The sequence below is a fragment of the Euprymna scolopes genome, chromosome 21 (assembly GCF_053919585.1).
Source record: "Euprymna scolopes isolate OS-2025 chromosome 21, ASM5391958v1, whole genome shotgun sequence".
NCBI classification, from domain to species: Eukaryota; Metazoa; Mollusca; class Cephalopoda; order Sepiida; family Sepiolidae; genus Euprymna; species Euprymna scolopes.
This window is the reverse complement of record NC_136502.1, coordinates 59,817,035-59,844,758: the sequence shown is the minus strand read 5'-3', so window position 1 is coordinate 59,844,758 and position 27,724 is coordinate 59,817,035. Positions and strand designations below refer to the sequence as shown.

The following is a 27,724-nucleotide window of genomic DNA, read 5'->3' as shown; positions in this document are numbered from 1 at the left end:
CACTGCTAGGCATTGATGAAAGCTACTGTCTGATTGTCAGCACTGTTGGTTACTAGAGATTAGTGTTAGTTTGGGGCGATAACATGCAGGTACTGGATGATTATATAGAAAGCATTCATTTAGCATAAACAGAGGTAGATAACTGCCTTCTACCGAAGACAGTATATTTCAATTAGCCTAGTGTTTTTCTTCTCGGTATATTGCAAGCATTATTTTCTAAAATTAGCTGTAACACATTTTCTAAATAATAAAATACTCCACAGAAATTAAAAGTGTAAAGAAAACAAATATATAACAAATCAGTGTTTCAGTAGTCAATATAATGTACGTTGAAACCTACCTGCGTAATATTATTGTGTTTTAACTTCTATAAAACCAATGGGTCAATGTGCACTGGTTGTCCAACCTACAAAGGGTGTTTAATCCAAAAGCTGTTCTTAATGGGTTGAAAATAAGAAAATGCCTTTTGGAATTTACTTGTATATCTTTTTTTTTTTTTTTTTTTTTTTTACAAAGGCATCACCACATTATCAAGGCCCAGAGGCCACTCAAGGATAAGGGTTAAAGAGTGTACAGTAGAAATTGGTCAATATAGTAATCATTAATAATGAAAATTTGGTAAATTTAATAACTTATATGGAACGACTCATCAAGAACTTATTTACTTTAGACTTGAACACAACCATATTGTAGTCAGCCGGAAAGCAGGAAAACGGAAGACAATTCCATAGGCGTGCAGTTCTAAGAAAGAAGCTTTGTTCATGGAATCTACGTTTAGGTTTAGGCACAGATAAAGAGTGGGGGAAATTATTGATAGTGTTTACAGCTAGACGAGTGTTTCTTGTGAAAGTTTGGCAAGGGGGGACCATAGATTGAAGCTCAGTTGAACACTTTCCATGAAAATAACGATACATCAGAGACAAACTCGCAACATCTCTTCTGTGAGATAGAGGTTGCAAGGAGGAGAAAAGGACATCTCCTACGAGGCTACGAAGTCTATTTTGAACTCTATCAAGGCAGGACAAGTCCTTTCTAGCAGCTCCTGCCCAGATGTGGCAACAGTATTCCATCCTTGGACGTACCTGGCTCTTATATAGGTAGAGAATAGCATCAGCAGTGAGATATCTACTGGATCGATAGAAAGATCCCACCATTTTTCCAGCGGCCTTGGCAACAGATTTGATATACGTGTTCCATTTAAGATCAGGAGTAATGGTCAAGCCCAGAAGCTTGTCAAAACTTGAGGCCTCCTGAAGACGAGAGCCATTCATTTCAATTGATGACAAATGTGAATTAGAATGTTGATGATGTAAAGAGAGAAGCTTGGTTTTAGATGCATTAAAAGTAACCAGCCACTCCTTTCCCCATTGTACTACATGCTCAAGATCAGAGGAGAGAGAATTGGAGAGAACTTGGTCGTTTACTGTCTTAGATGTGGTACCATAAATGGTAGTGTCGTCAGCATAAATGTCTACAAATGATGTAAGGATATGATTTGGAAGATCATTAATGTAGATCAGGAAAAGAGTTGGGCCCAGGATGGATCCCTGAGGGACACCGGCATTAATACTGTGAGCTTCTGATTTTTGCCCCTCAACTACTACTTAATGTTAATTAAATCGACTTAAGTTTTATTTGTGTTAAAAAAATTATTTTATTTCTGAAATGAGATATCATTTATGTTTTTGAATTGTTCTCTGTATCTTGGTTGTCATGGTAATATCATTTCAGCTGTTTTACTCTTTGGCCCTCTTCAGCTGCATTTGATCATAGTCATTACTTCTTCAGAAATGTTTAACTTTTAATGTCAACCAAGGTAAGGGTCTATCACATCTGGGGCAGGAGCTGCTCGGCCCACTCTATCCAGCCTTGATAGAGTTCAAAACCGGCTTCAAAACCTAGTAGGTAATGCTCTTTTCTTTTCTCTGCAACATCTTTCTCACAGAAAAGACTTGGAAGCTTGTCTCTGCCCTATCGTTATTTTCATGGCAAGTGCTCGACTGAACTTCAATTTATGGTTCCCCCCTGTCAAACTTTAAAAAAAAAACACTCGACTAGCTACAACCACTATAAACGATTTTCCCGACTCTCTATCTGTGCCTAAATCTAAATGCAGACTCCATGAATGAAGCTTCTTTCTCAGAACTGCCTGCCTGTGGAACACTGCTCCGCTGGCCTTCTTCCCGGTTGAATACAACTTGGTAGACTTCAAATCCAATGTAAACAAGTTTTTGTTGAGCTGTCCTCATAAATAATCAAATTCTACCCAATTTACACTATTAGCGATTACTACATTACCACCTTGCATTCATTAACCGTTATCTCTGAGCTTTGATAACTGGTGACTCCCAAGAAAAAAAAAAAAAGGATAAAAAAATGAAGATGTTATATGAATATAGGGAGAGAGGGTTAGAGATGATAAACTAACGGAAATCTTGTTAGTTTTAATTTTTTTAATTTACTTTTCGATAATATTTTTACAATTTTATTTTATTGCCGTTGTTCAAATGCTCTGAAATTCGTGTTTACCCAAGTACTTTCAATCCCTTCAGGAATCATTAGCAAAGTTTTTATTCGACCTCATGGGTGCGGTAACTACGAGAAGTAAATGTACAAAAACAAGTCTTTGTGTTTTTAATTATCAATGCAAAATGACATTAAGCATGTGGTTACAATAAAATTACAATTTAACATTTTTGTTTATATTGTGTTCAAAATGGTTCCTGAAGTAATTAAAAGTACTTGCCAAACATCCGTTAATTCACACTAACAACCTCGACAATCAATCTGAAAGAGGTTTTATTACTGTCAGTCTGATGTATAGTTCTGTTCAATGCTAGGAAATTCACCCTCTGTCTGAAAAAGGGTTTGCTTATTGTTAATTGCCTGAGGTGATCCTACTGAGGAATGCCGACAGGGCTGTTTAAGCAGTTTTTGTAGGCCAGAGTGCACTTATCCTAATGTTTTAGTTTTTCAAAGCCACACTTGACCTTGTGTCTAATCTACTGGAGAAGAGGTAAATAAAACGATTCGTTAAGTCTTCCAAAAACTTTTTTTTTAATGACAAACTATACATAGAAAGCATTATTCAACTTTGATTTCTGTTAAGACAGTTTTCTAGAATAATAAACGTAAGTCACTTTGAAGATAAAATACACGATATATCATAAAAATGGATCTTGGGTTTACTTTCAGTAGCCTTGTATCGCTCGCTTTCTTTATTTAGTCCTTTAGTCCTCACATTCCATGAAAAATGTTTCTTACAAAGGGGAAATAACTGCTGTTTTCTTGGTCTGAATTTATTAGGTTGTTGCATAATCTCCCAACGTTTTTTGTTTTTTTTTTAAGAAAATCAAAGAATTTTAACAGCAAAAGTAATTTTGTGTGGGACCCAAGCTCAAAGTTTTTGTGTGAATCTCATCGACTGAAGGTGGCGTGAAATTGTCACAAAATCACACATCATCTTTTCACCCAATTCTCTACATGTCTGATGACCATCTTCCTTCAAAAGAATCCTGAGTTATTCTTCGTCTATCTTGATTGGTCTTCCAGAATGAGGAGCGTCATTGAGGTCAAAATTACTGTGTTTGAATCTGGTAAACTAATCTTTAACGGTTCTCTCAGCTATAGCGTTTTCTCCATATACAGCACAAATATTCTTGGTCACTTCACTCGTTTTTTGACCTCGATTAAAGGCGAAAAGAAAGTGCCGAAAATGTGATTTTTTTTTTATCCACTTGACAATTCTGAAAAACGAGAAAAAATTATATGAGCAAAAAACGATGACTATTTTCTTGTAGAACAGAATATGTGCTTTCTGATGCCAAACGTCAAAACATGTTTTAGAATAAAAAATTTTTATGAAACGGCGAGAACTTATGCAACAACCTGATATAAAAACACTTTTCAGCTAATTTTTCACATTGAAATAATGTTTTTTTACTCCTTACATCAGGTAATTTCATTGTTTGGAGTGATTTCCATTAAAAAATATTTTTATTTTTCTTGTATAGAACTATTATTATTTTTATTTTTCTTGTATAGAACTAATATTATTTTTATTTTTTTTGTATAGAACTAATATTATTTTTATTTTTCTTGTATAGAACTAATATTATTTTTATTTTCCTTGTATAGAACTAATATTATTTTTATTTTTCTTGTATAGAACTAATATTATTTTTATTTTTCTTGTATAGAACTAATATTATTTTTATTATTATATAAACACTAGCTGGCAACCCAGCGTTACTCAATCGTACAATACGCTTAAACGTGATATTTTAATTTATGCAGATTGCATATTATTATAGAATAAATCCTCTATTAGCTATTATATATTATGAGGAATAATTCACAAAACAAATAAAAAATAATAATGATAATGTCGTTCATCAAATTCTGTCTGTGATTGTTTACACTATCATGTCAGCTGATATTTAGGCTTGACAATGAATGCCTTGGAAAAGTCACTTCTGATTAATTAGTTTTAAAATATGCAAACAAAAAAATGATTTGTTTAGATTTTAAGTGGTACCTCTTCTTTTATCGTAAATTGAACTCATTAATAAGAAAAAATTAAAATAAAATAGGCTTGAACAGGGGCTCATTTGATCTGTAACTGAATGCTCTACCACTAAGCTATATCTTCAAATTATAATAAATCTGTTTTTTTAAGAGGAAATGATTTACTGAAATTTTATTATCTCCCTTGTCAGTGTAATGTAAAATATTCTCCTCTAAGAATTATTCTTTTTATATACTAGCATGGGTGCCCGGCGTTGCTCGAGTGTTTGGAGGTGTGTGTTGAGCAAAAAAAAAAAAGTGGTAGTAAGAAGGCAGGCTCGAACCCGTACTGCGAAGGAGGAAAAGAACGGGAAAAAAACATGATGTCTTCGCTGTTACGACCACCGTCAAACCAGAAGTGGCGTAGGTTTAAATTAAGGCTAGACAATCGAAAAGAGGGATGACTTTTGAAAATATCGGCGAAAAAAGTGACCCCTCTCTGTAGGAAAGTGCCCAGTTGAGGTTGAAGAAATTAATGTTTTTAGCCAATTTTTCGGTATTAGTCATTTGAAGGGTCGAACTTAAAAACGATACTGATCTTCTGAAAATCCGTCACCTCTGTCGAAAGTTTTAGGCAGACATGTAAACATACATACATAGATTTATATATTTATAGCTCAAATTTTCGACCCAAACCGATTAAAAAGCTTACCTTATCTATGAATAGCCTTTATGTAAAATTTCAAATGTTTAGACCAGAAATTGTCTGAGTAATTTGGTAGAGACCGCAGAGGTCAATTTTTTTTAACTTTGACCCCTATTATGGCCCCTTAACATTCATTGTTTTGGGCTCAAATCAAGTTATTAAGTTAGATCCATGTCCAAGGAACCTATATCTAAAATTTTAAGTGTTTAGACCCAAAACTGTCGGAGGAGTTTGGTAGAGTTCTCAAAGGTTAAATCGTTGAACTCTGACCCCTTAACAGCCAAATTTCTGGTCGAAAACTGATTACAAAGATTTTCCCAAATCTCACTACCCTATATATCAAATTTTGAGTCTGTAGACTGAAAATTGACAGAGATATTGTGTAGGGAAATGTATACAAACACACAGACCGACAGACAGACAGACAGTTTCACTTTTATAGATATATACATTAAAGTTATTTTTAAGATCGAATGTTTTCGATTTTCAATACTTATCGAATGAATTTATGTATAAAACACATCTAAGAACATGTTAGTCATATAAATTAACTTTCTGTGAAATTTGAAAAAGATAGGCTCAGCCGTTTTGGACCCTATGAGGAACTTTCTCACACACACACACACACACACACAAAACGACTTTTATATCATGGTAGAGATAGAGATGTGTTATCTTATATAAAAGTAAAGAGACTTATTGTATGGGAAGTGGAAACAAATGTTTTTTATGTATCAACTCTTGATTGGACAAAATCTCCAATCACAACAGTGAGAATATTCAGTGCCAAAATTTTGCGCATAAAATAAAAAAAACTCAAACACAGCATTTTTCTTCCTTTTTCTTTTTTTTTGCTTTTCTTCCATAAACGACATAATACATTGTTAATTCAGACTAAAGAGACATTCACAAAGAACGGATTTGCATTGACTTTGATCCATAGTTTTTAAATCTGAATGAAACAATTTCAATTTATTTTTATAACACTCAAAAGCTTAAATTGTAAACATTTTCTAGAATCAAAATCCTGTAATGAATTTTGATCAAAATTGTATTAAGGATTCTAGACGTAAGGTATTCTAATTTGAATCTTTTTAAGTAGAGACAAAGTTTGCAATATCTGGGTAATTCAGACTATAGTTAGTTGGAGATTATTCTCATATATCAGCCGATAAACCTCCAACCTTCTTCAAGTGTATCTTGTCAAACTTGGGAATCTGTAGAGAATTTAAAATAGAACTTTCTATTTAAGTCACGAGGGTAGCTTGCACTTGTTCCTTCAGTCAGGACCAGGTAGAAGTCTTCAGCAATTCGAAATTGTATGTCGAGTTTTGCCGGCACTTATTTAACTTGATTAATACTTAGCAATTATATCCATTAATGCCACTAGTTCTTATGAACACTTCTAGTATGAATTTTTAGGGACATAAAACCTATTCTTGTTTTAGATGTGTAGTCTTACCACTTATTAGTATAGATTGCAACATTTTTATTAACTTTCTTGGTAATGCTATTCTAACCCATTATAATGAAAGATTTCCATATTGTATTAAATCCTACATTCTAGGTCAACTTAGGATGTCATTATTGCCCAACACATGTGTTGCTTCTTTGAGTCATCTTATTCTTCACTGTTCTTCTGTCTATAATTTTTACTTTGTCCCATAAGGGTTACAAAACTTGTCTACAGGGATTAATTTTATCAGTCCTGGGACGGGTATTCCTCTCAAATCTATACACGAGAAATTCCATATAACTTGACTAAGCTCATTGTAAGTAGGAAGGAATAGATTTTATTGTTGCTATAACCCGACGGTCTTGACATTTGACCCGGTATAGGCAGGTACTTCAAGTTCTTGTACATTCAGTTCTAGTGCATTTATTTGTTGCAAAACAACTTTTGAAACGTCTTGTAAATAAAGCTTGTACCACCAGATTTTCTTGTTTTCCTTCTTCGCTTTGGATGATATAATCTCCAACCTGCAAGTGATGATTGATGATGCAGTCGGGGATTAATGCTGCTGTAGCTTCTGGCACCTACACTAATGCTCAATAGGAAAGCCATGAATAAATATCTTGAGAAAAATGCAGAAAATAGTTAATTGATGAGAAAGTGTAAACAAATAAAATAAAAACAATTTATACCAAATGCAGTAGAATTTATTTATCTATCGACCTTGTTTCAACAAAGTAGGTTACCAACGAGTGTTGGAATGATCAAGTGGAAAAATCACAACTTTTTTGGTGGTGGGTATCAGAATCAGAAAACTTTTAGACTAATTTTCGATTTCAAAAATGATTCTTACTATTTTTTTTAACTGAATTTTCCATTGCCAGTACTAATAATAAAATAAATGTTTTTAAACTAGCAGTAAAACTAAAAATTTATACAGCATAACATCAAAATACAATGCAAAATTTATTTTAATCATGTAAAACCTGAAACTTTGCATAAAGTAAGTTTTAAAAGAATGCAGTTGATTTTAAAGGTTCCGAAAAATGTTTATAAATTTAAACATTTTTGTCAAGAAAAAATACTGATATTATAAAAATTTCATTTATTTTACGTTGTTGGATTTTTATCCGTTTTTCTAATATGAAAGGATTTTGCCTAGTGTATCTTACATCGTGTGAAACAAAATTGAACATTTTGAAAGTTTTAGTGTTAAGTTAAATTAAGTATAAATGAATTAGTGAATTCAAAGATTTTTATGGTTCTGTGTGAGAACACATTTTGGTTGAGTTCTCTTTTGATTTTACATTTCTATGTCTGTGCACTGGTTGTAAAAAAAGAAATATCGAAAGAAATAAAAAAAAAAAATGTAAAAAAGTAAATGAGAATGCAGATAGTTTTTTATGTTGCTGGATTTTAATGATAAAAATGATTCTTCATTATTATTGAAACCGGTTTGTAGTTCAGTAGTAACATTTTCATTCCATTGAAAAGAGATAAATACACTGACAACCGTGAAAGAGTGAATGTTTGCGATTTAACATAAAAATGTGTCTATATATTTTTTGTTAACTATTTAAGATAAATATAGTTTAAAAATTAATTACCAATATGTTTTTCATTAATTTTTTTCCAATATTTAAAACTAGCAGTACCCATGTACCGGCATAGCCCGATGGAAAGATGATATAATGCCAGAACAGATTCGTTATAAGGCCCCCTCCTTCAAAAACAAACTATGGTTATCTAGCGCATTATTGTTGACTCAACTAAATTTATTTTGTTTTAGTTTATGAAGAGGTCGGTAAGTGAAGAAGTGATACCGGACCGATGAAAGAAATATTGAAAAGTATGTTAGTTAATGTTAACTAAATGACAAAAAAATGTGCATGATCACAAGGAAAGTAATGAATAAAAACTGTTTATAAAAATGTTTTAATCAATCCTGAAAACATTCTAATAAAGCAGGTATCCTTCTATATTGTGGTAATTTTGTTTTGCTTTTAGGAAGTAGTCATTAAGTTATGAAATTAGACTTCCATTAAAAATTAAATAATCATAATTTTTAAAAAATGTGTATCCCCCTAGAAACAAAAGAAAAGCAATGAAAATGCTGCTGTGAAATGACCCAGAAGCGAAACTGGCAAAGCTGTGTTGGCACTCCATATCAGGATTGAAAAAAATGATGATCATGAGGATAGCAGTAGTAATAGTACTGATAGCAGTCGTGGCAGCAGAAGTAATAACAAGAGCATTAAAGACATTTGACACAATTTCCAAGATAAATAAACTATTTAATTTGTGTGAATGTTTTTTCTAATAGCGAACTTTAAAACTTGTAAAAAAAAATGATTGAATTTAACTTGTTCTTTTACTAACAAAAAGTTGCACGGTTTGGTTTTTAAATAAAATAGAAGCAGTATGTTAGAAGTGAAATATTCAACATTTTGACTTTTAGAGATTTATAAACATTTTCACAAAAATCAAATTTATGAAAAAAAAAAAAAAAGATAAAGTGAATGCAAATTTTAACTTTTGTTTTTGTGGAAAATACTCAGCTAGATCATACGCAAATCTTATAGACGAACCGCATGTGAATTTAATATTCACTTGATAATTCCTCCTTATATCTGTTTAAAAAATTTTGCCTACCAAACCCCTCTATCAGTTTTTGGTCTATACACATGAAACTTCATATATAGAGTATTCGAACTCATGCAAAACTTTATATTTGGGTTTTATCCAGGGAAAATCGGTGCAAAAGGGTAAAAATTTAAAAAGTGACATTTGCCAGGTGAAGGTTGAACGACAGTATTACGAATACGCATGTATAACGTAATAGCTATTGGTTCATGTTTTAATTTTTAGCCTTGCAGCAAACATGTCTTCATAGCGCAAGCATTAACGTCAAAGGAAAAAGTAAATCATAAGCTAAACGTTTTGGTTTCAATTCTCGGTGGTGGCACATGAGTCATTTTTGTTTAAGTCTAATATAATAAAAAATGCAAAATCTGCATTAATCAAAATATCATAATAAAGCATATTTTACAACTGTGCAATGCTGGGAACCCTGCTAGAATATATATATATATATATATATATATATAATAAAAATAAAAGTTACAATAAGTTTACTAAGGTAATCAAAATGGTAAACTTAAAATATATTATAAATATTAAAGAGTTAATATTTACAAGTAAAATAAACTCAGCTAGATGTAAAAAGCTCAATAAAACCGAAAAGGAAATAGAGCTTATAATATGAACAAATGATTAATAAAATATGTTAAAAGACATCTTGAAAAAGAGTTAAAAACATATTTAATTTTTAAAAAAGGAAGCACAAGATAAGTGGATAGTCCTTAATCTGCGGAGTTTCGAAGAAATACTCTCATTCTCATCAGAGGGCAGGAATTAGCAAAATGCAGGATCGGATTTTGCATATAAAAGTATTTAATGAAACTACAAGTCAAAGATCTTACTTGGTTAAAAAAAGGGTGAGGTAAGGGGAACAGAAGGCAAAAGAAAAATAATAAAAAGATTTCACATGAATGGATAGTCCGGTGAAGGGTAAAAATCCAAAAATGGTAAAATCCAAAACGGTCGAATTTAAAATTTCAATCCGATGGGTAAATTCCAAATGGTCCAAAATCATCCAAAAGGCAGAGTTCCTTGGAAAAAAGCGCAAATGGAATGAATTCCAAATCATTAAAAGAAAAGCACTAGAGATAATATTTAAAACACGTCTGTCAAGGCGGGATGAATCAAAAAAATTTAATTAAGGCTTAAAAAAAACCCGAAAAATGGTGACAATTTAAATTTGAAAAGCAAGGTCAAACTGACCCAGACAAAAAGCGCGAAAGTTAGCGTTAATAATTAGGTCAGCTTAGATATGCACGTGAAAGTCTCAGAATTAAATTAAGAAAACTGATCAGATGTCTTTTAACATATTTTATTAATCATTTGTTCATATATATATATATACTAGCAGGGGTGCCCGGCGTTGCTCGGGTGTTTGGAGGTGTATGCTGTGCAAAAAAAGCAAAAAAACAAAAAAAAATGGTTAATTTTTTAAAAATTTGACCCCTATTATGACCCCTTAAAATTTATTGTTTCGGGCTCAAATCACTTTATTAAGTTAGATCCAGGTCCAAGGAACCTATATCTAAAATTTCAAGTGTCTAGACCCAAAATTGTCGGAGGAGTTTGGTAGAGTTCTCAAAGGTCAAATCGTTGAAATTTGACCCCTTAACAGCCAAATTTCTGGCTGACACCCGTCACATCGATTTTCCCAAATCTCAGTACCCGGTATTTCAAATTTCGAGTCTATCGACTAAAAATTGACAGAGTTATTGCGTAGGGAAATGTACACAGACAGACAGATAGACACGTTCACTTTTATAGATATATAGATAGATATAGTAATTTATAAAATATATATGGCGATTAAGTCATATATATTTTATAAATTACTAACTAGCTCTACCTACGTATTGAGCACTTTTGAAGTAAATACTTAAAGTTTACGCATAAATCTATACTTTCGTATATCAAATTTATGTGAATAAATGAAGTAGTTATATATATATATATATATATATATATATATATATATATATATATATATTAGATAGATAGATAGATAGATGAAGCATGTTGGGAATTTGATGTACTTTTTTATTCATCCATTTTTTTAAATTTTTTTATTTATCCACTTCTCTTAAGTTTGTCTTGTATTAAAGCCTTGACTACTTTTCTGGTTTATTACAAAAGAAATCTTTTTTTTTTTTTGTGCAAAAGCTTTTTGAATTTTATCTTACTCACTAAGACTGTCCTAACACGTCTTTACCCTGCATACTTATCTAAGCATTAAACGCTTTGAACTTAGATTCTTACTTTGGCATCAAAAATCCTCCATCTAAATTCATATTGATTCTGCCGAAACTCTAATCTATCTCTCCCACTTCTGAATTGAATCGTTCTACCATAATCCTTATATACACAATGCCCGATATATGAGATATGAGACTTTTGAATCCAGTTTATGCGCGCGCGTGTGTGCGTCTTTTTTTTTAAGAATATATGTCTATTCTGAAACGGATTATAATACACAGATCGAATAATGCGCTTGATATTCCGGACAAATTACCGAACAAAATTCTTCACTTGCAACCTGTATCCACATGTACACCTGCATCTATTGAACTTTGAAAATAATAACTTAAATCCTGATTTCTTTTAATCCTTCTTGTTTCTTTGTCCTTTCCTTTTTATATTATATATATTATTATATTTTATTTCCTTCTTTTTTTTTTTGTATTTTCCTCGTTTATTCTTTCCTTCTAATTTCTACTTTTTTTCAATTAAAGGAGCAAGGACCAAGGTTTCATTAAAAAAAAAAAAAACGTGTTTAAAAAAAAAAAAGGTTTTTAACTTCGGACTTTACAGGTAAATTTCTAAAAAACACTACTTTTTTGTTTTAAATTTGAATATATTATTTATTGATCTTTTATCTTCAATTTGTGATATATAAAACTTTGGTGAGTAAATTAATTATTTACTTTTTAATAGACATTTGAAAATGGGGGGGTAAAAAAAACGTTTGTCTAAAATATTATATTCGGTTTATTGGAAAGAGCATAAAATTTCACATTCACCCTGAAAATATCGTAAAAATTGAATCAATAGAAAAATTTTGATAGATTTTTAAAGTTTAAAAATTGAAAATACTGAGCTCGTAAAATTCAATTAATTTCATTACTGTTTTTTTAAAAAATAATATTTCTATTACTTTTTATACAACTTTAATAGTTTATTTTGGAAGTATAATCCATAAAGAAAATAAACAACCCACCTTTAAAAGAGAAATTACGAGTTTTTTAAATTTTATTCGCAGTTTCATGTTAGAGGTGTCAAAAATTCATACAAAAATTCTGATACAGCTAGTCATTTAAGCCTTACTCCTTAAGCGATAAACGGACATTTGTTTATTATTTTTTTTTTTTATTCAGTGTGTAAAATCTACTTTGAACAACATATTTGGAAATTAGAAAAATAAAAAAAAATTTAAAAAAACTTTGTTTGAGCATGTTAAAAGTATTTAGTTTGGTAGATAATTAAATTCTATTGTGTTTAGTATAAGTTTTTTTTTTTTTTGCTGTTGTTTCTTGCTTTTTAGAATTTTTGACAAAGCGGGGTTGCTTAGATCGTATTTTAAACTAAACTACGGAGGTTGGAATGCCCCCCCCCCACCTAAAATGTACTTGGAAAAATCGATATTATAGCGAGATTTAAGAATGGCTAGCCGAAAAAAAAAAAAAGGTGAAAAACAAAACAAATAATCAATGAATAATTGTTACCAAAGGCAATAAATGCTACTTTTTTACTTACATGAATGAGTTTATTTTATGGTTTAAAGTATTTTCAAGCGCTTTTCTTTATTTTTTAATCTAAAATTGCGGGTGTGTGGGTACAAAATATCTCCAGATTTTCTAGAATTCCCCGCTAGATTGCAAACGAAATCTCCAGATCTAGCAGGAAAACCGTTAAATTGGAAACACTGGTCACGTGAGGCAAGCGGTGATAAATAATTGTCCATAAATAAAAAAAATGGCCTATCGGTACAAAGAAAACCACCTATTTATTAAAGAAAAATTAAGTATAATGTTATAATTAAAAAGAGATATATAGAAACACGCATGAGTACAATAAACATACCAAAATGTCGAAGCAATCATTTATGTAGTTATTTAGACTATTAATTACGAACGAACCAAGAGTTACATTATATATATATATATATATATATATATATATATATATATATATATAAAGTAAGGTTTTTTTTATTTGCATGTACAGAATTCATTCCTGAACTAATTCACCGATAATTACTATTTTTGGAACACAGCTGTTAGGCATAGAATCTAAATGTGGGTTATATTTTGTTTATTGCAGTTTGATGCAAAGAGAGTAAAAAATAGGGTGAAGTCCTTCATGAAAAGTCAAAAAACATTTGTGAAACTTTAACAAGTATCAGACATCAATCAAGAAAATATTCCACACATTTCAGTTTCTTTGGAGCATTTTAAAGGGTTGCGTGGGGCATCACCAACTAAGCAAGATTTCTTGAATTTAAATTTTTACTTAAGACCCTTTAAACTTAAGTTTTAGATTTTTACTCCAAAACATTCTTAATGTCATAATCTTATTGCTTGATGCCTCTGTTCAGTCTGAAGAGACAATGGACACTCCTATAAGGGTAACTGCACTTGTAATAGTGAGACAAGGGTTGCGCAATTACCAACCACACCTCCTGAATCAGCACTGCTTGGGTCCAGTGGCAAGGAGAGGCCCAAGACTGACTGGAAACAATGCCAAGATAAGTGGAAAACACATAACGCACCTGGAATTCCCAAATGGTCACACATTTTAGTACTGATCAGATTTGACATTGCTTAACTTTGCTGATCTGACCTGAACCGGTGTGTCAATGTGATTATTATATACTAGCAGGATCGTTAACTGGCGTTGCCCGGTGGTAGCATGCATCCCCCCTCCCCCACGTAAAAATTTAAAATATGGCTGTTTTTGTCATTTGCCAACCCCCAACCTCCTCATGTTAAAAAATTCATAAGCACCAAGTTATGCTGGCACATAGCCGCATATGGTATCGCGCTCTTCCATCATAGGCATCAGAGATCAATATCTACTTTAAAATTTGGTGTTTATACATTTTTTTGTACCGTGCTATTTGTAATTAGTGTTTTCAGGTTAAATTCAACTTTCACGCTATTTTTTTTTTTTTAATTGTAAGGTGGAAAAATATTTACAAAAGACCCTCCCCTCCTCATCTATATTGCTCAGCCCTTTTAATTATAAATTATTATAAAATGAAGCACATTTACTCATTGTAAAACTTCATCTGGCATTATTTCTTTATTTGGTAGATATGAAGAATGATTACACCCTTGAGAAATCCTTTAAAATTACCACTTTTATAGATTTTCAGGGGTGCTGAAAATGAAAATAACGTATAAAACCTCAGCATATGAGTAGTTTCCAAGATATGAAGAAATGTTAATTTCTAAAAAGTGGGGGATCATCTTTCTATAATAATTTAAAGCAAAATGAGCACCCATTATATGGCCACTTTTTTTCGGGGGTGGGGGTCAATGTACAATGAACACAATTTAATGTAACATGAGCACCATCGTTTTTTGTTTGGGGTTTGTGCACGTCAAATCGATTATTAATGCCTAGTAGCCCCCCCCCCCAGCAAAAAAAAAATTGGGGTGCTCAGTTTACGGTAAATTGGGGTCATTGTACCCCCCAAAAAACAAAAAGGTGGCCATAAAGTGTGTGCTCAATATACATTAAATTATTATATACAAGTGGTCTCCTACTTTTGTGAAACTAACAGTATTTTAAATTTTTGCCGGAATTTTACACATTATTTTCATCTTCAGCATACCCGAAACCATTTTTTGAAAGAAACATTTCTTCATACATGTTAAAGTACTTGGCCGGAATTGTACATGTGATTGTTAAGGATTGATCGTAGGTGGAAAGAATCCTCGTATTTACTTTTTTTTTGTATTTATTAAATAACATGGTAAAGTACTTGTTTACTGGAATTTTAAACGTGATTTTTTTTCAGGGGTGTTGAAAACATATATGTCGTAATTTGAAAGGATTGGTCGAAGGTGGAAAGAATCCTCATATTTACCCTTTTTTTTGTATTTGTTAAATAACGTATCTAAGTGAAATTAAAATTTAATGACACCCTCACATGTATAATAATAGCGTGATGTAATTTTATCCATTTATAGTTTGTATATTGTGGTTTGAGTTGCCCCCCTTTGCAAATTGGCTGTTTGGAGAAATGGAAAACTAGATGGCTCTGGTTGATAGTCAATTTGCATAAGTGGAGAAATGGGCAGCATATAAACGGTACTTTTTTTTAAGCAGGGGAAGAGCGCAGAGAGTGAAACGACGGTTGGAAGAAGTGACGGTGAATTCTTTTTGTGACGGTGAATTATTTTTGGACGTTGAAGCAAAGAGGATCAGCAGTGAAATGCTTAAGACGTTCTCTGGAGAGGGAGATGTTATAACCTGGCTGACCAAGGTTAAACTTGTCGCTAGGATGCGGGACATCGCGGATGTAGCCAGCTTGATACCGCTGTATCTTGATGGTGATGCTCTGGCCCTATATCTAGAGATGCGGGAGTAGGATCGACTGTCTGTTGATGCCATTGAGATACAAGGGCCGAACGTACTGCCTGACTAGGTTGGGTTTTGACCTGAATTCTGCACCAAAGATCATGGCAGCGATCCTCAAAACGGTGCTAAGCAAGGAGGACGCAATCAGAAGAGCCACCAGTTCCTACATTGATGATATTTTGGTGGATGAGACGGTAACAACTGCGGAGAACGTAGTAAAACACCTCAACAGCTTTGGACTAATTGCAAAACGCCCGGAATCGTTGGAGGGAGGAGCTGTGTTAGGGCTCCAACTAAGAAAGGACCAGATAGGACGGTTAGTGTTCCGGAGGGGAAATGAGATCCTGGAGGTGTCGGAAAAATTGAGCAGGCGAGAACTCTTCTCAATATGCGGAAGACTGGTGGGCCATTACCCTATTGCGGGATGGCTACGGACTGCATGTAGTTATATCAAAAGGCTAGCTAGTGGAGCGAAGTGGGAGGATGGAGTTGATAAAGAGACTGTGGACATTATGAGAGAGATTATTGAAGAGGTGAAGAGAGAGGATCCAGTGAGAGGTGTTTGGCATGTACCCAACAGTGCAGGTGTTGTGTGGTGTGATGCAAGCTGCATAGCTTTGGGGGTCACCTTGGAGATAGGTGGTGTTACTGCAGAAAATGCTGCTTGGTTGCGGAAGAAGGACGATGTGGCTCACATAAATGTGGCGGAACTGGATGCGGCTATGAAGGGCATCAACTTAGCCTTGAAATAGGGGCTACAGAATGTTGAGGTGAGGACCGACTCAGCCACTGTGTTCTCTTGGATCCAGTCCAAAGCTACAGGAGAAAGGAGGGTGAAGACAAAATGCGCTGCCGAGATGCTAGTAAAGCGTCGATTGATGATGTTAAGGGAGCTGATTAGGGAATTTGATCTTCAACTTAGGGTCACTATTGTTCCTTCAGCGAAGAACAGAGCAGATGTGATGACGAGGGTGCGGAAGACCTGGCTAAAGGCGCCGAATGAGGCGGCTGTTGCAATATGTTGTTTGAATGAAGACACTCTGAAGGATTTGCATGACATGCCCCATTTTGGAGTGGATAGAACCTTGTTCTTGGCCAGGAAGGTGGACCCCAGAATCACAAAGGAGGCCGTTAGGACAGTGGTTGAGAGATGCAGCCGGTGTCAATCAATCGACTCTGCGCTGAGTAGACACAAAGCTGGTGAGGTTCAGGTGGCAGAGAACTGGAGCAGGTTGGCGATAGACGTAACGCACTATCGCCAGAGGCCGTATCTGTCAATGGTCGACTGTGGACCAGGAAGAGTAGCCATTTGGAGGGAGATCAAGGCGGAAAATGCAGGTGAAATTGCAAAGGTCTTGGAAGAGGTGTTTTTGGAGAGGGGTCCAGTGATGGAAGTGCTAATGGACAATGGAACTACCTTTCGCTCAGCTGCCATGGAGAATGTGTTGGATAAGTGGGGAGTGCGGCGCTATTTCAAGGCTGCATATAGACCAGGCGGAAACGGAATTGTGGAGCAGCATCACAGAACCATTAAAGCTATAGCTGAAAGGGGCCAGATTTCGCCGCCAGAAGCTGTCTTCTGGTATAATATGGCTCCAAAGTCAGGGCAAAAAGTGGAGTCAGTGCCGCAGAGGGCAGTCTTCAAGTACAAGTGGCGGCATCCCCGAACTGCACAGGTACCTGCGGAGGAAGGCGAGAAGTGAGCGACTGTGCGAGTGGGAGAGGAAGTGTGGATCAAACCGCCTGATGCTCGCTGTACCACACGCTGGGGGAGGGGCATTGTGACAAGTGTCCAGTCCCCGAACAATGTATCTATCAACGGCATCCCTCGACACATCCTTGATGTGCGGCTGGTAGTGGTGTCATCAGAGGAAGACAGCGACGTCGAGCCAAGTAGCGACGTTCACGGAGAGGATCCGCGGAGATCGCAGCGAGAGAGACGGCCGCCATGTTGGTCAAGCGACTACGTGATGGGTTGACATGTGATGATCGTGTAGATCAAGGGGGCGTATGGTTTGAGTTGTCCCCCTTTGCAAATTGGCTGTTTGGAGAAATGGAAAACTAGATGGCTCTGTGTGGTTTGAGTTGTCCCCCTTTGCAAATTGGCTGTTTGGAGAAATGGAAAACTAGATGGCTCTGGTCGATAGTCAATTTGCATAAGTGGAGAAATGGGCAGCATATAAACGGTACTTTTTTTTAAGCAGGGGGAAGAGCACAGAGAGTGAAACGACGGTTGGTGAATTATTTTTGGACGTTGAAGAACTCAACCTTTTGAACAGCTGTGTCTTATATATTTTTTTTTTAATTTCTTTTTGTTTCTACTTCACTACATATATATAAACAAACATGGAAACATAAATCGAATAGGAAACTGGAAAGCCAAATGAAACAAAATATTATCAGATGCATCTGTGCATCTCTAGAACTACTATTGGGGTATGTTTATTAATAAAATAAAAGGTTAATTTAAATTAATTGTTAACCACATAATTGGAAACTGGAAAGCCAAATGAAACGAAATAATTGTTAACCACATTCTAACATGTGAACTAATAGTGTGATTTAAGTTTAGCCATTTATAGTTTTCTCTCTCTATTTATCTGTCTGTCTCTCTCTCTCTATCTGTATTTCTCTTTCTCTGTCTCTGTCCCTCCCTCTGTATCCTCCTATGTTTCTGTTTCTCTCTTTTTGTATCGTTCGCTAGTCGTAGTAATCCTCAAGTTCATAAGAAAAGAAAATACGGTCCAAGTAAATAAATAAAAACAATGAAGACGGGTTAGAGTGTAATTCTCACTATCTATCTGTCTTTGTCAGTCCGTCTCTCACTCTCTGTCTTTCTCCCTTCCCCTGTATCAACCCCCCCCCCTCTTTCTGTCTCTCTCTATTGCTTGCTGGTTGATATAATCAGCGAGTTCGTAATAAAAGCATATACGGTCTAAGTAAATATAGGCATAAATAGAAATATGTAAAAATAACGAAAACAGGATTGAGTAAGACTAAATGTAGAGCATAAGGTTCGTAACGTAATTAACAGGTATATATAAACCAGGGTTGCGGAGTCGGAGTTCTAAAAAGTAATCGGAGTCGGAGTTTTTCTTATCCGACTCCCGACTCCTTAAATTTATTTTTTACATGGTTTTCCTGTTTGGTTTTACCAGTTTTTTCTTTTTGTTTTATTACATTTTTACCCCAAACAAGGCACATTGCCACTTTGATGTGCTGGGCTACTATCAGGGACCTAAGTTGCAGGGATACTATGTCGAGAGTTCAGCAGAAAGGTGTCTATTCACATTACACTTGAACTTCTGCATGTCAGTACAATTGGGGAAGCAAGAACCCAGAAGAGAATTCCAAAGTCTAGCAGTTCTGGGAAAGAAACTATTAGAGTAGAAGTCTTTCTTACATCTAGGGATCTCTACTGTGTAGGGGTTGGACTTCGCTACTTGTTGGGTTTGTTGGGGATATTTTCGTCGAGGAGGTACAAAGGTTTGTAGTTAGTCAGAGCAGCCACCATTAAAATCCTTGTAGAACAGGCAGAGGGATGCAACATTTCATTGATGGGAAATGGGCTGAAGCTTACATGAAAGTTCAGGACACATCAGGTTGGCGACTCTCTTTTGAACCCTGTCCAGGAGCAAGAAACTTGTAGCAGAGGTCAAATTTTTTTTTTAACTTTGACCCCAATTTTGACCTTTTAACATTTATTGTTTTGGGCTCAAATCAAATAAAAAAGTTTGATCCATGTCCAAGTAACCAACATCTAAAATTTCAAGTGTTTAGACCCCAAATTGGCGGAGGAGTTTGGTAGAGTTTTCAAAAAGTCAAATCGTTGAATTTTGACCCATTGACAGCCAAATTTCTAGCGAAAAACTGATTAAAGAGATTTTCCTAAATCTCAATACCACTTACATCAAATCTCGAGTCTGTAGACTGAAAATTGACAGAGAAGTTTATTAGGGAAATGTACACACACAGAGACACACAGACAATTTCATTATATAGATATATAGATTGTTTGGACGTGCGCCCATCAAGGACAACCTGGATTCTTCTCTCATTTAAGAAGGATTTAATTATGTTAAGTATTCGTCCAGTAATACCATAGGATTTTATTTTCATGAGAAGACTATTGTGCCATACCATGTCAAAAGCCTTAGACATATCTAGGGCTACTGCCCTCCCTCTCTGCCTTATCCAGTGCTTGGTATATGCATTCAGAGATTACAGTTAGAATATCTGAAGTAGAATGGGCTTGTCTAAATCCATATTGAGTATCTGACAGAAGTTTAGCAGCTGTAAGGTGCTTGATTAATTATGGACTCAAATATTTTGGCGAAAGGAGAGAGAGGGCTAATTGGGTGAGAATTTAATGGGTTAGTTCTTTTGCCAGAGTTTTTGTAAACTGGTACCACAGAAGCAGTTTTCCAGCAGTCAGGAAAGCAAGATTTGTTAAGGCATTTGTTAAAGAGTTTAGAGAGAACTGGAACAACCTCAGCAGAGCATTTTTTTAATAGCACAGCTGGGATGAGATCAGGTCCACATGCTTTTGAGGTGTCTAGGTTTTTTATAATATCATGTACTTGAGAAGGGCTGATTTTCAGATCATCTTGTGTGGTTTCTGTCCGCCGAGGAAAATCAGGGAGGGAATGGCTTGCTGGGTCCAAGGTAGAGTTGGAGGCAAACTGATGGGCAAGCATGTTAGCTTTCTCAGATGCTATACAAACAACATCATGATTGTTGGATAGTGAGGGTATTGTCGATTGCCCATCATTTACTACACTATTATAGATTTTCCAGAAATCATGAGTTCCTAATTGTTGTGCTTCAATGCGTTTCCTGGTGGTTTCAGTGTATTCACTCTTAACTGTCGCAACTTCTTTCTTACAATTATTTCTAGCTTCTATAAACTTTTTTTCTATTTGTACAGGACTTATGCTGGATAAATCCACGGTATGCATGTTGTCTCTGAGCAATGGCAGCTGCGCAAGTAGAAGTAAACCATTGGGGAGAGTGGGGTTTACTATAGAACTTCCATGTAGGAACATGTGCTTCAATTGCTGCTTTGAACCATTCAATAGTCTCATTTACACTCAGTTCTGCAGGAAGAGAAAAGATATTTCCCTATGGGGCGTCTCTGATATGATCTCTAATGGCATCCCAGTCAGCGTTATTGTAGTACTTGGGTGTTCAGAGCAATGGCTCTTCAACATGAGGTCAAGAGTTTAGAGTGATGTCTATCAGTATCACAGTGTGATCAGCATTGCTGAATGGGCAATGAGTATTTGTTACACAATCCTCAGGAACTGTTGTAAGAAATAGATCCAGAAGTGAGGTTTGCTGATCCTAACAATTTGAAAGAGGGGTCGGGAATGTTACTGTCTGTGTCAAGGAATGGGATATAGAAAAGTTATGGATAACGCTACCAGCTGTGTCAGTGTAGTTAGAGAAGCCAAGCAAATTTCTATGGTTGGCGTTAAAGTCACCAAATACATGTATTTGGGCGCTAGTGTCAAGGGAGAGTGCTACAACTATATCGGCTAATACATGATTATAGTACAGTTCTGGGTTGATGGAGAGCGATAAAGAAAATGCTAGTAGCTAACATTATGTTGTAAAGTTTGTTTAAAGAATATGAAGGCTTGGTCACCTGATCTAATTTAGATTCCCTAAACAACATGGAGAGGGTGTTATGAATATAGACTCAAAATCCATGCATGTGTCTGTCAGAGTTTTATGACAAAGTGGAAGATAACCAGACATGTTAAAGTGGTTAGCTGAGATAGAGGAGTGCAAGTTAGTTTCACTTCGTGCTAAGATATCCGGGGAGTTTGCTAGGAGAAATGATTCAACATCATCTAAGTTAGCTCTAAGTCCACAGATATTTGTAAATGCAAGCCTCAAAGGAGGAGCGGAATTCTTTGTGTGTGTGATTTGAACATTTTTTTTGGCGGGGGGGATTGAGCTGTTATTTTATTTTGTAGTTTCAGATCTAGGGTGAGCTGCTAGGCAAAACGGACGTGCATAGCCATCACCATGCAACACAAATAAACCATCAGCTGACTCCTCATCTACAGGAATGTGGCCTCAGGAATGCCCTCCAGAGATGAGTGCAGGGCCCTTTTCCATACGCGACATGCCACTACAAACATCCCAATATTATACAACTGATGATAGAGCAGCCACTCTAAGCACTATCAAAGAGTTAGGGATCCTGTACTGTCAGTTGGAAATAGCAACTAGCAACTGTCAAACCAGTACCCTCAAACCTGTCTGACAGCAGTCCAATCATGTTAGCATATATGGTGAATAAGCACCCCAAAGATGCCCAGCTATACGGGGGGGGGAGAATGAGACAAATGTGGGGGACAGCATTCATTGCCCTAGTCAGGAAACAAGGCTAAGCACTGGACGTCTCTAATGAGTCCTTGTGGCCACACTTCTTCTCCTGGCTAATAGGCAAAGAAGTATGGAAGCTGGGCTATAGGTGGAGCCTATCTACTCCTTAAGCAGTTTAGGTTTGCAAACCCATGATTTGATCAAGTCACCAGCTCTAGGGAGGTTGTTATCAAGGAGGCCTCCCTCCCCTCTTTGGTGCCAAGACGTATGAGGTCAGTGGCACAGGTTTATTAATCAGAGTTTTCCTTCTAGATGGATGACCTGACCAGATCTACGAGTCCATCAGCACCAAAAGAGTTTTCCCCACGCCTGGTTTCAAAGCCAGGTATTTCTATGCCCCTGAAGTGAGAGTTTGGATTGATAGAGTTAATATCTGCTTTGAAGTTACACACCTCAGAATAGGATTAAAATTGGAAGATGTGGTTACGTTTTGAAAGGAGGTATCCATGAGTATGGAGTGTAGATTTACGGTTAATATCTACTAGGGTGAAGAAAAGATCAAATATGGTTTGTGGATTAGTGACTAATTGGAAAGTATAAGGGTTAGGGTGTGTTTCGAAAGTATAAGGGTTAGGGTGTGTTTCGAAAGTATAAGGGTTAGGGTGTGTTTCGAAAGTATAAGGGTTAGGGTGTGTTTCGAAAGTATAAGGGTTAGGGTGTGTTTCGAAAGTATAAGGGTTAGGGTGTGTTTCGAAAGTATAAGGGTTAGGGTGTGTTTCGAAAGTATAAGGGTTAGGGTGTGTTTCGAAATGTGCTTTAAGTGTTAGCTTTCATGTAAAGATAATCACCAGTACTTTATTCCATCTATGTGAATTTGGGCACAAACTGTGGCTAATAGGTATCTATTTTATAGATATTCTATAGAGTATAAATATAGGATAAGCTAATGCATACCTTAGCAATAGAAATCTATAGATGTTTAATATTTATCGATTTTTAAAGGGTCAATCTACTAAAGTTTAGGACCAGAAGCTAAACCCTCCTCCCAAGGTACGTGCAAAGTATGAGATTTTATATTAGTTTGGAGAAAAGATCAATTGGTTTTTTGTCAAGTTGGAACAGGAGAGAAGTATTATCACTTCAAAGCAAACATTTAGAAATAACATTTGTGCCAGTTATTTTATTAACATACATCAGTAACAATATACATGTGGCCAGTATAGGTCTTATATTTAATCATTACACTTATTCATAGAATGATAAATTATGATTTCCAAAAGAGGGAAGCAGTATAAATAAATAAGAGCAGGAAAACATATTTAGTGAATAAGCAATAACTTAATTGCTTCCTAAACAGTGGTTTACACAATTTAGTAGTTTTTGTATGGTTTTGCTTTTATTTTTGGAGATATATTTTGTACTGTACTGTACTGTAATGCTTCTACTTCAAGATATTTTGGTCTATCGGATCCTGTCTGGACAGCTGTTTGTGTTTTGGCTGTGACGTCACATAGGATTAATGAAAATTCTGTTTTTGAGTAGGATCACTGTGGATTACATTGGATAACAATTGGATTGTAATCTGATAGTTATCCAGTTCCTGAATCTACTAGAATTTGGCAATTGGATTAGTCCGGGATCAATCCAGAGTTACAATCTTATCCCCCCCCCCCTCAAAAGAAAATGTGCATAAATCAATAAGAAGCAACCCATGGAACTATGGCCTTTTATAGCTTTTCTTTCTTTTTTTTTACATAGGAGTTACCACTTGGTGAGGCCCGGATGCCATTCGAGGATAAGGGTTAATGAGAGTACAGAAGTCAATGGGATAATATTGTAGTAATCGTTAGTAGTGGAAATTTTTTAACTTGGATTACTTAAGAGGAACGGCACATCAAGAGTTTGTTTACGCTGGACTTGAATATGACAAATTGTAGTCAGCTGGAAAGCAGGCAAATGGAAGAGAGTTCCACAGGCATACAGTTCTAAGAAAGAAGCTTTGTTCATGGAATCTACATTTAGGTTTAGGCACAGGTAAAGAGTGGGGGAAATTATTAATAGTGTTTTCAGCTAGACGAATGGTTTTTGTGAAAGTTTGGGAGGGGGGACCATAGATTAGAGCCCAGACGAGCATCTGCTATGAAAATAGCGATAAAGCAGAGACAGGCTTGCAGTGTCTCTTCTGTGGGAAAGAGGTTAGAGGGAAGAGAAAAGGGCATCCCCCACTAGGCTATGAAATCTATTTTGAACTCTGTCTGTCTAGTCTTTCTAGCAGCTCCTGCCCAGATGTGGCAACAGTACTCCATCTTTGAATGTACCCGGCTCTTATATAGGTAGAGAATTGCATCAGCAGTGAGATACCTACAATTTTTCCAGCGACCTTGACAACGGATTTGATGTACGTGTTCCATCTCAGATCAAGAGTAAAGGTCAAGCCCAGAAGCTTGTCAAAACATGGAGCTTCCCCGAGACGAGTGCCATTCATTTCAATTGATGCCAGATAGGGGATCAGAGCTTGATCATGTAAAGATAAAAGCTTGGTTTAAGATGCATTAAAATTAACCAGCCACTTCTTTCCCCATTGCACCACGTACTCCAGATCAGAGGAGAGAGAATCAGAGAGAACTTGGACATTTATAGCCTTTGATGTACTGCCATAGATGGTAGTGTCATCATCATAAATGTCTATAAATGAACTTAGGATGTGATTTGGAAGATCATTGATGTAGATCAGGAAGAGAGTTGGGCCCAGGATGGGCCTTTGAGGGACTCCGGAATTAATACTGTGAGCTTCTGATTTCAGCCCATTAACCACTACTCTTATGAACCTATCAGAGAGAAATGATTTAATAATTGAGAAAACTTTCCAGCTATACCGTAGCTGGAGATCTTGTGAAGTAGGCCTTTATACTATACCCTATAAAAGGTCTTTGATATGTCAAGAGCAATTGCCCTAGAAAAGAAGGCTCTATCGAGAAATTCACTAATCCTATGAGATATAACTGTAAGCACATCTACTGTAGATCTAGCAGAATTGAAGCCATATTGCATGTTACTAAGAAGGTTATTTTTGCTGAGGTGGTTGACTACTTCTCCATTTAACATGGATTCCAACAACTTATGAAGCACAGGAGACTTTTTGGTTTTTAGTGAGAGGAAAGTGCCTGATCACCTGAATTCTTAAATATAGGGCATACTGATGAAGTTTTCTGGGGTGTTGGGAAGCAATTCTCCTTAAGACAACGCTTAAACAGCCCTGTAAGTAGGGGAACTTGTTCTGCTTGAAGCTTTTTCAGCACTATAATTGGAATGCCATCATTTACTGAAATCAAAGTTTTTGATTAGCTTGGCAACATCACACACAGATATTGGTATGTCACATCGCGTGTTTTCTGATACAAGAGGAAATACTAGGGATTGACGGCCTTCATCGTATAGGAGATAATTAGTTGCAAAGTTCTTGGCAAAAAGTTTGGTTTTGTCTGATGCTGACGAGATTACCTCATCCATTGATGATGGTTGGGATAGAGCACATGCTTCTGTTCAGGATCCTGTTTGCTATTTGCCAAAACTGGTGGGAACCAAGTCACTGCTCAGCTACTTTGGATTTAACAAACTGAGCATACAACTCTCTTGCATTCTTTATTACTCTTATACGGTGTTTGCTGGCAGTCCTAGAATCGGCTTCAGTCTCAGTACAGCTTCCAGTTTTTCTTTGATCCTCTTTCCATAAAGGCAATACTATCTTTAAAAAAATTTGTGGTAGTAGGAAGGCTGGCTCAAACCCATACTGCGAAGGAGGAAAAGAACGTGAACAAATGTGACGTCTTTGCTGTTATGACCACCGTCAAACCGGAAGTGACGTAGGTTTAAATTAAGGCTAGACAATCAAAAAGAGAGGATAACTTGCAAAAATAACGGCCTTTGGAACGGACACCTCCAACCTCCTCTGATCAATCACAACATCCCCATATTAAGAACAGCTCTCAGAATAGGCACCCCATCCTGTGAGTGGGAAGAGTTTCGTTCAATTTATCATGTCAATGTAGGACGCCCAAACCAAACATTTTAAAAAGAAAGTTAGTCTTGTTTACTAAGATTTGTATATTTTGTCATCTCATAATTTCAGACGCTGAAACCAAACAATAAGAAAAGAAAGTTTGTCTCGTTTAATAAGATTCGTTCATCTTGTCATCTTATAATGTAGGACACTTAAAGCTAACATGAAAAAAAGAAAGTTCATCTCATTTACTAAGATTCGTCCATTTTGTCATCCTATAATTTAGGATACTGAAATCAAACATTTAAAAAAGAAAGTTCGTCTTGTTTACTAAGAATCGTTCATAAATTCATCTAATAATTTAGGACACTGAAACCAAACATTTGAAAAAGAAATTTCGTCTTGTTTACTTAAATTCGTTCATGTTGTCATCTCATAACTTAGGATGCTGAAACCAAACATTAAAAAAAAAGAGATGTAAACAGTTAAGAAAGAAAATCGGGCAACTTATTTCTAAAGTTTTATTCTGAATACCTTTTTGGTAAGGAAAAAGTAAATGTCACGGTAAGGTAATGTGAACGTTCGTCTTTAACCTCACGAAAATGTGACAATAGAAAAGTATATTTTTACAAATAACGTGTGACGATAATGTGTGTGATCTTAAATGTGAGGGTGTAACTATGTATAGTTACGATTATGAGAGTTCTAGAATACTTTTATTTGGTTTAACATTCAGAAAAATATTGATTCACATAAATGTAGAGGCCATGTTGGTGAAGATGTGAAGTATTCGTTTTTAGTATCAATGTGTGTAATCCGGAATAAGAGATGTTTACATTTTCAGTCAATGAGAATACTCTGGATGTCAGTGGAAAGAAATCATTATTTTTGAACAGGGAAGTGTAAAAGTAGTTGTATGTCTATCAGTGTATGATGCAGTTAATAAGCGTGTCAGGACAATATATTTATATTGTATATATTTTTACTCGGTCTTCACTGGGAGAGGGAGTAATACTTTTTATTTAGAGAGGAAAATAACAGCTACTTCCATTGTAAATCTTTGCGATAGTGATGATGTTTCTCCTAGGTTGGAATGTAAGATTTTAATATAGCAAATATATGTGTGTAAGATGGCGTTCAAAAGTTACATAATATACGTTCTAATAGTCTAAATATAATAAATTTTGAAACAAACCTAGTGTACTTTGGTCCAGAGGGGAATTTCTGCAATCAAATTATTGTATATAGGATAGGATAGGTTTATGTATTATCACCTATGAAGAAAATATTGAACCTTTCGAACTTAGTTACCAAATTCTGTTCGGACTCTTCGATGTCAACCATTTATTACTAACACGATTATTTGGTTGTCTTCAGATGAAAATGTATACAAAAAAAAAAAATAAATACAGCAAATAAAGATTCATGGTATAAACCCTTTGCAGGGACGGGGAGAGGGGACATTTCTCCCACATTCCTTAGAAAAGATAAGGATCATTGA

At 35.4% G+C, this 27,724-nt stretch overlaps 1 long non-coding RNA gene across 1 annotated transcript in view; it reads right to left on the bottom strand.

Annotated features, from left to right (window-relative positions):
- Positions 1-2,438: 2,438 nt before the first annotated feature.
- The window catches only part of LOC145242405 (uncharacterized), a 77,587-nt gene continuing 52,301 nt past the window's right edge, over positions 2,439-27,724 (bottom strand). The window contains exon 3 of the long non-coding RNA XR_013862727.1: positions 2,439-3,746. This is a non-coding gene — a long non-coding RNA (uncharacterized LOC145242405). The remainder of the gene's footprint in view (positions 3,747-27,724) is intronic.